Source organism: Moschus berezovskii, chromosome 12 (genome assembly GCF_049115385.1).
Source record: "Moschus berezovskii isolate FMDL1 chromosome 12, NW_MosBer_1.0, whole genome shotgun sequence".
NCBI lineage: Eukaryota > Metazoa > Chordata > Mammalia > Artiodactyla > Moschidae > Moschus > Moschus berezovskii.
This window is the reverse complement of record NC_142471.1, coordinates 49,437,421-49,449,946: the sequence shown is the minus strand read 5'-3', so window position 1 is coordinate 49,449,946 and position 12,526 is coordinate 49,437,421. Positions and strand designations below refer to the sequence as shown.

Sequence of the window (12,526 nt, the reverse complement as noted above, 5' to 3'; positions counted from 1 at the left end):
GCTCCCGCCCGCTGAGCGCGCTGTCCTCCAGGACTGAGCGGTAGGCGCTGGGGCGGAGCGCCTAGATGAAGGGAGGGCTGCAACTTTGTGTGAGGTCCTTCCTCCTCTGTTTCCCTCTGGGACACTGACTCTTCATCTTAACCAGACCACTCGGTCCTGGTTGTTCCTTTGACTCTGACCGGATTCACCTGCTTCCCTGCCCCAGGTAACAGGCAACCTAAGTGAGGGAGTGAAAGTCCCTCAGTCGTGTCGGACTCTTACATGGTAAGAGGGTGACTGCTTCATTCAGTTCGGTTCAGTTCAGCTCAGTCGCTCAGTCGTGTCCGACTCTTTGCGACCCCATGAATCACAGCACGCCAGGCCTCCCTGTCCATCACCAACTCCCGGAGTTCACTCAAACTCATGTCCATTGAGTCGGTGATGCCATCTAGCCATCTCATTCTCGGTCGTCCCCTTCTCCTCCCGCCCCCAACCTTTCCCAACATCAGAGTTTTTTCCAAGAGACAACAATTCATCTGATGTATTCAGAATATAATGTTTTTGGCAAAGTGTTTTTGTTATATCCATAAGTGAGAACTAAAATATACTGAAAAATAAGTGCTAGGAGTCTTTGGAACTGAGTACAAGTGTTGTGTTACCAAATGAAAGTCACTCAGTCGTGTCCAACTCTTAGTGACCCCATGGACTATACAGTCCATGGAATTCTACAGGACAGAATACTGGAGTGAATAGCCTTTCCCTTCAGGGGATCCTCCCAACCCAGGGATCGAACCCAGCTCTCCTGCATTGCTGTCGGATTCTTTACCAGCTGAGCCAGGTGACAAAACAGAATGTTCACTAACTAGCATGAAGTGAGAATCCGCTCTTTGGATCATAGGATCAAGTTTCCAAAAACTCTAGGAAATAACCTCCTCTTGAATGTGTCTGAAAGAATCAACCTTCTCTGATGCGATTTTAGACCAGTCGGAGCAATGCTTCCTTCTGCTAATCCAAGCATACCCTCCCTGCCTTTTCTTCTTTTCCTCTCCTTTTTTGATAAATCAAAGAAATAGAATCTGTAATATTGGAAAGACTAACAATTGTTTTTACTTCTGTAAGCGAAATGATACATTTTATTTATTTTCTGTCCTAAGTGAAAGTATTTTGCTGCAGTACCTACAGTAGAAGAGCTACACATATCAACAGTAATTAATTAGATTAAATTTGCATCATAATAGACAGTATTGATTTTCTTATATTATGACCTCATTTAGTTATTAAAAAAATCTTATGACAAATCATTTCCTTAGATCTAGAGATAATTCAGACAGAAATACTACCTTTAAAATATTGTTCATTTATGAATACGTTTTATATAATATTAATATTCTTATAGATTAAGTCATGATACTTGGAGATCCTGGTCAAAAATGCTAAAAATGAATCTTAAAAAGATATTGGAGAAATGATGGGACTTTGGAGGAAAATATTTAGGGAAATAGTCTGTAACTGAATATTTGCTTTGTTATATCTTTATTTTGAAACAGTTCATAGTTAAAATATTAACTTTATTTTTATTATTGTTTTAAAGTTTATATTCAATTTATAATTATTATAAAATATTTACTATATTCTGCATGTTGTACAATATATCAAAGTAACTTATACCAAATAGTTTGTACCTCTTAATACCTTACCCCTATGTTGACTCCCCACACTTCCCCCTCCCCAATGGTAACCACTAGTTTGTTCTTTATATACATGAGTCTGCTTCTTCTTTAGTATATTCTCCAGTTTGTTTTATTATTTAGATTTCACATATAAATGATAGCATACAGTATTTGTCTTTCTCTGTCTGACTTATTCATTTATCATAATGCCCTCCAGGTACACCCATGTTCCTGCTAATGGCAAAATTTTCATTCTTTTTTATGGCTGAGTAGTATGCCATTGGGTGTATGTGTGTGTGTGTATGTGTATACAACATCTATTTATCCATTCATCTTTTGATGGACCGTTAGGTTGCTTTCTTTCTTGGCAGTAGTAAATAATGCTGATGCAAACATCAGGTGAATGTATCTTTTAGTATTATTTTTTTGTTTTTTGGTATATACCAAGAAGTAGAATTGCTGGTTCATATAGAAGTTCTATTTTTAATTTTTTTTTTTTTAAGAAACCTCCATACTGTTTTCCAGGTGCACCAATCTACATTCCCTTCAACAGTGTCTGGGGGTTTCATGTTATCCACATTCTCACTGATATCATTATTTGTTTTCTTTTTATTGATAGACATTTTGACAGGTGTGAGGTACTATCTCATTGTGGTTTTAATTTGTATTTCTTTAATAATTAGCAATATTGAGCATCTTTTCATGGACATGTCGGCCATCTGCACTTCCCCTTTGAAGAAATGTCTATTCCATTTTTCTGCTCATTATTTTCAGTGATGAGGTTCTATTTTTTAATTTTTTTAACCTTTATTGAACAATAGTTGTTCTTATAAATTACAGGTGTACAATAGAGTGATTCACAATTTTTAAAGGCTGCTGCTGCTGCTGCTGAGGCACTTCAGTCGTGTCCAACTCTGTGTGACCCCATAGATGGAAGCCCACCAGGCTCCCCCGTCCCTGGGATTCTCCAGGCAAGAACACTGGAGTGGGTTGCCATTTCCTTCTCCAATGTGTGAAAGTGAAAAGTGAAAGTGAAGTCACTCAGTCGTGTCCGACCCTTAATGACCCCATGGACTGGAGCCTACCAGGCTGCTCCATCCATGGGGTTTTCTAGGCAAGAGTACTGGAGTGGCTTGCCATTGCCTTCTCCGTTTTAAAGGCTATAATCCATTTATAGTCATTATAAAATATTGGCTATATTCCCTTAAAAATATTTCCTTGTAGCTTACTTTATTTTTTAAAATTTAATTTAAATATAGCAGTGTATACATGTTAATAAATTGGGTTGCTTATTTCTTTGATGTTGAGTTGTATGAACTGTTTATATACATTGGCTGTTAATTGTTTATGGGTCATATCATTTACAATTAATTTCTCCCATTTCATAGATTGTCTTTTTATTTTGTTGATGACTTCCTTTCCTCTGCAAAGGAGAAGAAGAAAGATGAATGTAATCCAAATTGGAAAGGAAGAAGTTAAACTTTCACTGTTTGCTGATGACATGATATTATACATAGACACCACCAGAAGACTATAGAGCTGATCGGTGAATTTGGTAAAGTTGCAAGATACAGAACGCAGGATACAAAATGCAAAAATGAAGGATACAAAAATCTGTTGCATTTCTATACACTAACAAAAAGCTATCAGAAGAAGAAATTAAGGAAACAATCCCAGTTACAACTTCATCAAAACAGTAGAAACCTAGGAATAAGCCTACCAAAGGAGGTAAAAGACTTGTACTCAGAAAACTGTAAGACACTGATGAAAGAAACTGAAGACCATAGATGGAATGGTATACTGTGTTCATGGACTGGAAGAACTAATATTTTTAAATGACCACATTACCCAAGGCAATCTACAGATCCAATGAAATCTCTAACAAAATTCCAAGGGCACTTTTACAGAACTAGAACAAAACATTTTAAAATGTGTATGGAAACATAAAAGATCCTGAAGAGCCAAAATAATATTGAGAAAGAAGAACAGAACTAGAGGTATCATGTTCTCTGACTTCAGAATATACTGGTATATGGTGGTGCATACATATGTGCTAAGTTGCTTCAGTCATATCTGAGTCTTTGCAACCCTATGGACTGTAGCCTGCCAGGCTCCTCTGTCCATGGGATTCTCCAGGCAAGAACACTGGAGTAGGTTGCCATGTCCTCCTCCAGGGAATCTTCCTGACCTAGGGATTGAACCTGAGTCTCTTTCATCTTCTGCATTGGCAGGCAGATTCTTTACCACTTGAGCCACCTGGGAAGCCAGTATATGGTCAGGCCACCCCAAATGACTGCTCTCTTGCTCTGGGTCCATCCCCTGCTTGATCAGTGATTGCTTCACCTACATCTTACTAATCTGACTGACCTTCCTACCTACTTATCTCACCCCAGCTAGTGACTGTTCTAACTCTTAGAACATCTCCACCATTGATAGCTCATCAAAGGGGTGGTGAGGGGCATGCTCCTCTGCCAGGTAACCAATGAAGTAACCTGACTCAATTCTCCCTGTAACTGGTAAACTTCTCTTCTTCCCAGGAGCAAAGTCTGCCTGCATGTCCTGTCCACCATCTGCCACACATGGCACAGTGTCCCTCCAGGACTGTGCTTCAGACATGTAAGAGCTCACAGCCAATAAACTACTGATGTGTCTGTAACTAACTCTGGGCTCTTTCTTTGGTTTTGAATCTTGGCAATCACAGGCCTTATAGGCCTGCAGGATACATCCCAACAAATTCAAAGCTACAGTAATCAAACTGGTATGGTATTGGCATAAAAACAGACACACAGATCAGTGGAACAGAATAGAAATCCTAGGAATAAATCCACACACTGACAGTCAATTAATCTACAATAAAGGAGGCAAGAAAATACAATGGAGAAAGTTTCTTCAGCAAGTGGTACTCAGAAAACTGGACAGTTACTTGTAATATAATGATATTTCACTAACATCATATACAAACATAAGCTCAATGTGGATAAAAGACCTAAAAGTAAGATCAGATACTGTAAATTTCCTAGAGGAAAACATAGGCAGAACATACGTTGACATAACTTATAAAAATGATTTCTTGGACCTGTCTCTTAAAATATAGGAAATAAAAGCAAATATAAAAAAATGGGACCTAATTGAACATTTTTATTTTAATTGTGGTAAAAAACACATTACATGAAATTTATCATTTTAACCATTTTCAAGCATACGGTTGAGGAGTGTTAAAGAAGAGAAGTGAAAAGCAAAGGAGAAAAGGAAAGATATAAGCATCTGAATGCAGAGTTCCAAAGAATAGCAAGGAGAGATAAGAAAGCCTTCCTCAGCCATCAATGCAAAGAAAGAGAGGAAAAAAATACAATGGAAAGACTAGAGATCTCTTCAAGAAAATTAGAGATATCAAGGGAATATTTCATGCAAAGATGGGCTCAATGAAGGACAGAAATGGTATGGACCTAAGAGAAGCAGAAGATATTAAGAAGAGGTGGCAAGAATACACAGAAGAACTGTACAAAAAAGATCTTCACGACCAAGAAAATCATGATGGTGTGATCACTCACCTGGAGCCAGACATCTTGGAATGTGAAATCAAGTGGGCCTTAGAGAGCATCACTACAAACAGAGCTAGTGGACGTGATAGAATTCCAATTGAGCTATTTCAAATCCTGAACGATGATGCTGTGAAAGTGCTGCACTCAATATGCCAGCAAATTTGGAAAACTCAGCAATGGCCACAGGACTGGAAAAGGTCAGTCTTCATTCCAATCCCAAAGAAAGGGAATGTCAAAGAATGCTCAAACTACCGGACAATTGCACTCATCTCACACGCTAGTAAAGTCATGCTCAAAATTCTCTAAGCCAGGCTTCAGCAATATGTGAACCATGAACTTCCAGATGTTCAAGCAGGTTTTAGAAAAGGCAGAGGCACCAGAGATCAAATTGCCAACATCCGCTGGATCATGGAGAAAGCAAGAGAGTTCCAGAAAACATCTATTTCTGCTTCATTGACTATGCCAAAGCTTTTGACTGTGTAGATCACAATAAACTATGGAACATTCTGAAAGAGATGGGAATCCCAGACCACCTGATCTGCCTCTTGAGAAACCTGTATGCAGGTCAGGAAGCAACAGTTAGAACTGTACGTGGAACAACAGACTGGTTCCAAATAGGAAAAGGAGTGCGTCGAGGTTGTATATTGTAACCTTGCTTATTTAACTATATAAGTTAAATGCAGAGTACATCATGAGGAACGCTGGGCTGGAAGAAGCACAAGCTGGAATCAAGATTGCTGGGAGAAATGTCAATAACCGCAGATATGCAGATTATACCACTCTTATGGCAGAAAGTGAAGAGGAACTCAAAAGCCTCTTGTTGAAAGTGAAAGAGGAGAGTGAAAAGGTTGGATTGAAGCTCAACATTCAGAAAACAAAGATCATGGCATCTGGTCCCATCACTTCATGGGAAATAGATGGAAAAACAGTGGAAAGAGTGTCAGACTTTATTTTTTTGGGATCCAAAATCACTGCGGATGCTGATTGCAGCCATGAAATTAAAAGACGCTTACTCCTTGGAAGGAAAGTTATGACCAGCCTAGATAGTATATTAAAAAGCAGAGATATTACTTTGCCAACAGAGGTCTGTCTAGTCAAGGCAATGGTTTTTCCAGTGGTCATGTATGGATGTGAGAGTTGGACTGTGAAGAAAGCTGATCCCCGAAGAATAGATGCTTTTGAACTGTGGTGCTGGAGAAGACTCTTGAGAGTCCCTTGTACTTCAAGGAGATCCAACCAGTCCATTTTTGAGGAGATCAATCCTGGGTGTTCATTGGAAGGACTGATGCTAAAGCTGAAACTCCAATACTTTGACCACCTCATGCGACGAGCTGACTCACTGGAAAAGACTCTGATTCTGGGAGGGATTGCGGGCGGGAGGAGATGAGGACGACAGAGAGTGAGATGACTGGATGGCATCACCAGCTCGATGGACATGAGTTTGAGTGAACTCCGGGAGTTGGTGATAGACAGGGAGGCCTGGCATGCTGTGATTCATGGGGTCGCAAAGAGTCGGACACAACTGAGCTACTGAAGTAAACTGAACTGAAGTTTAAGTACATTATTGTGCGGCAGAGCTCCAGAACCATTTCATCTTACAAAACTGAAACTCTACACCCTCAAAAAACTTTCCCTCTCCCTAGCCCCTGTCTTTCTTTGCCTCTCTCTCTCTTTTTCTGAATGTAGGTAACCATCTGCAAGCCAGGAAGGGTTCCTACCATAAACCAAATCCTCTGGTATATTGATCTTGAATTTCTCAACTTCCAGATTTGTGAGAAATAGACTTTTGTTATTTAAGGCCACCCAGTCCATGATATTTTGCTATGGCAGCCTGAGCAGACCAATACATGTGTTAATTCTATTTTGATTTCTTGGTGAGTCACCATATTGCTTTCCATAGCAGCTGCACCATTTTACATTCCCCTCTATAAGGTAAAATGTTCTTACTTCTCTACATCCTTGCTCACACTTGTTTTTTTCTGTTTTATTGATAATAATCTTTCTAGAAAGTGGGAAGTTGTTAGGGGATACATTGACTGAAACAACCCACCTGGCCAGGCACCACAGTATTCATTTGCGTGAGTTATTTTATGACAGGAGTTCCTGATAAGGAACATGAAACCAGTAAGCCACCACTAACCAAAAGAGTTTGGGAAAGGTCAATAGGAGATGCCATGTGTCTTACTACCTCTCAGAATCATTCTTGCTGGTATCCATACTGGCTGAACAATATGTGTACCACCAGGAAGGACTCTGAGTCAGAATGATTGGCCAAAGATAGCCTGGAAACTAATCCCATTATTATAAAACCCAAGGCTGTGAGCCAGGTGGCAGAGCAGTCCTCTTGGTTTTCCTTACCCTCCTGCTTTCCACCCAGGCGCCCCTTGCAATAATGTCTCTTGTTTTGTCAGGATGTGTGTCTCCTCAGATAATTAATTTCTGAGTGTTAGATAAGAACTCTCTTTCAGGCCCTGGAAGGGGTTCCCCTTCCTGTGACAAGGTGATATCTCATTGTTTTGATATGAATTTCTCTAGTGATTAATGATATTGTGCATCTTTTCATATGCTTGTTGGTCATTTCTGAAAAAACATTCAAGTCTTTTTCCCATTTTTAAATCTGATTGTTGTTGAGTTGTAGGGGTTCTCTGTATTTTCTGTAATCCACTACCAAAAATTTGATTTGTAAGTATTATCTCTCAGTCTGTAGGTTTCCTTTTCATTCTGTTGATAGTGTCATTTTATGCCCAATAGTTTTTAAGTTTGGAGTGTATTTGTGTGTGAGTGTCTGTATCTTTATGTTAAACTATTATCTTGTCTCAATGATAGCATTCATATTTTGGAAATACACAGAACAATTGAAACTTTCCATAATAAATGAATTTGCTGATAAGTCATGATTTTTCCTACTTCATATTAATATGAAAACTATCCTTCTGATTAACTTGTTCTATATTTTAAAGTATTATTTGCTTGTGGCTTACTTTACTTAATGTTGATGATTAATAGTCTCACGTTTTAGTTTTTGAAATATATTGCATATATTAGGGAAAAGTATTATACTTGTAAAGTGAGCATCTGAAGCTTCTTTTTTAAAGTTATTTTGAAAAAGTATAGTTACTATAAAATATTCTACATATAAACAGAAAATCTTATATGTATTTAACTATAATGTAAACGTTAACCAATCCAACTTTAGGGAAAAAGGAGTGATTCATTTGTTAAAGAAAAACAATTAAAATACATGTGTGTTGAATTATAGGTCTAATTATACTTTCAGTAGGGTTTACTTTTGCATTGTTATTTGTGCTCCATTCATATATGATGTTCCTATCTTGACACAAAGCAGAATTAAGATATTCTTTACAATACAAAATTGCTTTATTTCTAAAGTAATTATTTTAATCTCATATTTTATATTTTGTTTCCAAAATAGAAGATAATATAAATAAGTAAATGAGAAAATAAGACTTTAGGACCCCATATAATTATGCATCTTTTATAATAAAGTTCAGTTGTGTCACATATATGTATACAATTCCAAGAGAGGTAAGAAGAGGAAGACTATATTTATAAAGCATATCATTATTTTTTAAAATTTATTTATTTTAATTGGAGGCTAATTACTTTACATTATTGTATTGGTTTTGCCATACATTGACATGAATATGCCCCGGGTTTACATGTGTTCCCCATCTTGAACCCGCCTCCCATCTCCCTCCCCATCCCATCTCTCTGGTTCATCCCAGTACACCAGCCCCAAGCATCCTGTATCATGTATTGAACCAAGAGATTCAGATAAGTTTTGATTGAGGTGAATGGACAAGAGTTTGAGCAAACTTCAGGAGATAGTGAAGGACAGAGAAGTTTGGCATGCTGCAGTCTGTGGGGTTGCAAGGAGTGGAACACGGCTTAGCAACTGAAAAACATCTATGGGTTTATATGTTTACAATAATAAAGTTTGGATTCTATTTTGCTTGAGAATACCTTTGTATCCCCAATTTTAAAAAGTGCAGAGAGGTTGGCCATGGTGGGGGCCAAGGAGGAAGGTTGGGGAAGATGGTGGAACTTGATAAGAAGTACTGTGTGTACTGCCTGGTGGAGGTAAGTCCACAGCACTTCTGCTGCATAAACTGCCAGGGCATTGAGCTGTGTGCTCTGAGTGCTTCTCAGCTTGTACAGAGATCAGCCACCACTGCCGCTATCATGGCTACTGTTACAATGAAAAGCCAATTCTAATTCCATGTTGGAAGTGTTTCTTTGACATGCCTTTTTGTTGCTTTGGTTATTATAATCATACATAATGGCCTGCATCAGAGAATTCTGCCTCTCTGCCCAACTGTTAAACTAAAGTGCCTTTGTTCATGATCCTGCCCACCTGTGAATGGCAAGAAGGAACAAATTAACACATCTCCTGCTTGAGACTTGTCATTCTAGGAGATATTTGCAAGATTAATGGCTTTTGTACTTTGTTTCCCCTTCTCCTCCCATCTCTGATCCATAAAACAACCTGGTATCCAGGAGAAGATAGTTATTTTGAGACATTAGTCTGCCATCTTCTTGGTCACCCAAATCACCAAATAACACCTTGCCTCAATACCTTGTCTCCAATTCATTGGCCTGTCATGCAGCCAGCAAAACAAGCTTGGATGAGGTAACACTACCAGCTGGTGGCCACAAGGACAGCTGCTGCTGGATGCCACTGAGCAGTTTGTCTTTGGAAACTGGGAGGATATGGCTGCTCACATTGAAGCTTTCCAGCCTCCCCAGGAAGTGTTGACTGAGCAGCAACAGCTGGACTACCTGCCCCTGTGGGACAACTACAAGATAGAGAAGTATGACCAGGACACTGAGATGTTCATCAGCTGGCTCTCAGTTAAGACTACCATGATGTGGAGATAGAACTGAAGCTTGCACATATGCCTGCAGAAGCTCAAGGAGTGGCAGCAGTTCAAGAAAATCACAGGTGATTACAACTTGGTGCCTGCCTGCCTAGGCAAGGACAAAAAGAAGGAGGCTAAGCACAAGGTCACCAGGGAGGAAAAGAAGTTGCAATTGAAGCTGCAGCCACTCACACAGTTTATTTCCTGTGAGAGGTCTGATGATCTGTTCCATAACTTGCACAAAAAGAAGATGCTGTGCACCAAGATTCGGCAGCTGCAGTGGAACCAGCACAAAGGCATCACCAAGATGGAGGAGTTGGCTAAGCATGAGGTGGCCCAGCACGAGTGCAAGAAGAGGAAGAAGAACAAGATTGAGGCAGGCACCAAGTGAGATAAGGAGGATGGCTAGGATGGCAAGGTCACTGCCATCCAGAACCTGCCCAGGTCAAGCTCCTATTGAATGATGAGAAGGTGCTCTCCAGCTCACTGAACTTGATCCCCATGTGCTACGTGACCATGAAGACCATCATCTTCAAGAACCACCTCCATAAGTGGCAGATATCCCCTCTAACAGCCAGCTTCTGGGCTATCTGGACAAAGTCGTCAAGAAAAGGATTTTAAACTTCTTCATGGAAAGTATATCCAGGGATCCTTCCTAAAGCTGTAGTGTGAAAGCTGGAACAATGCTGTAAATCTTGTGAGCCAAAATGGCAAGGGGTGTAGGAGGAAGGGTGGAGAGGAAACACTTTTTTCCCCCGTTATTGCTCATTTTTATTTATTTATTTTTTGTGTCATTTTTCTTTTTCTTTTCTTTCTTTTTTATTTTCTAAATTATGAAAGTAAGATAGCACATTATAGGAGACTTGGAAAATACAGAACAAAGTTACAAATAGTTCCACTATATATTACAATTATATTTAAGTAGATAAATTAACGTTTTTAGTTGGAGTTTCAATATAAAACTCACAAAAATTAATAGAATGAATATACAGAAAAGTAGAAGTATATAGTAGATGTGAAAATCACCATGAACCACTTCATCAAAACCTTTAAACTTATAAAATTGTATACAAGACTTTAAAAAAAGTAGCAAAGCTAATGTTTATTTAGCACATTAACATATTAGAAGGACTGAGAATCAAAGTGTTTCATTTGTTTTTAAAAAATACTTCCCTTCTATTTATATAGTTTATTTTTTATTTAATTTATTTATTTTAATTGGAGGCTAATTACTTTACATTATTGTATTGGTTTTGCCATACATTGACATGAATCTGCCCCGTGTGTACATGTGTTCCCCATCTTGAACTCCCCTCCCACCTCCCTCCCCATCCCATCCCTCTGGTTCATCCTAGTACACCAGCCCGGAGCATCTTGTATCATGCATTGAACTTGGACTGGCGATTCATTTCACATATGATAATATACATGTTTCAATGCCATTCTCCCAAATCATCCCACCCTCGCCCTCTCCCACAGAGTCCAAAAGACTCTTCTATACATCTGTGTCTCTTTTGTTGTCTCGTATACAGTGTTATCGTTACCATCTTTCTAAATTCCATGTATGTGTGTTAATATACTGTATTGGTGTTTTTCTTTCTGACTTACTTCACTCTGTGTAATAAGCTCCAGTTTCAACCACCTCATTAGAACTGATTCAAATGTATTCTTTTTAATTGCTGAGTAGTACTCCATTGTGTAAATGTACCACAGCTTTCTTATCCATTCATCTGCAGATGGACATCTAGGTTGCTTCCATGTCCTGGCTATTATAAACAGTGCTGCGATGAACATTAGAGTACATGTGTCTCTTTCAATTCTGGTTTCCTTGGTGTGTATGCCCAGGAGTGTGATTGGTGGGTCATATGGCAGTTCTATTTCCAGTTTTTGAAGGCATCTCCACACTGTTCTCCATAGTGGCTGTACTAATTTGCTTTCCCACCAACAGTATAAGAGGGTTCCATTTTCCCCACACCCTCTCCAGTATTTATTGCTTGTAGACATTTGGATAGCAGCCATTCTGACTGACATGAAATGGTTCCTTCTTGTGGTTTTGATTTGCATTTCTCTGATTATGAGTGATGTTGAGCATCTTTTCATGTGTTTGTTAGCCATCTGTATGTCTTCTTTGGAGAAATGTCTGTTTAGTTCTTTGACCCATTTTTTTATTGGGTTGTTTATTTTTCTGGAATTGAGCTGCAGGTGTTGAATGTATATTTTTGAGATTAATCCTTTGTCAGTTGCTTCATTTGCTATTATTTTCTCCCATTCTGAAGGCTGTCTTTTCACCTTGATTATAGTTTCTTTTGCTGTGCAGAAGCTTTTAATTTTAATTAGGTCCCATTTGTTTGTTTTTGCTTTTATTTCCAATCTTCTGGGAGGTGGGTCTTGGAGGATCCTGCTGTGATTTATGTCAAAGAGTGTTTTGCCTATGTTCTCCTCTAGGAGTTTTATA

General features: G+C 38.8%; 1 pseudogene; it reads left to right on the top strand.

Annotated features, from left to right (window-relative positions):
- The first annotated feature begins 9,247 nt into the window (after positions 1 to 9,247).
- Positions 9,248 to 10,730, top strand: LOC129555165 (transcriptional adapter 2-beta pseudogene; annotated as a pseudogene).
- The last annotated feature ends 1,796 nt before the right edge of the window (positions 10,731 to 12,526 follow it).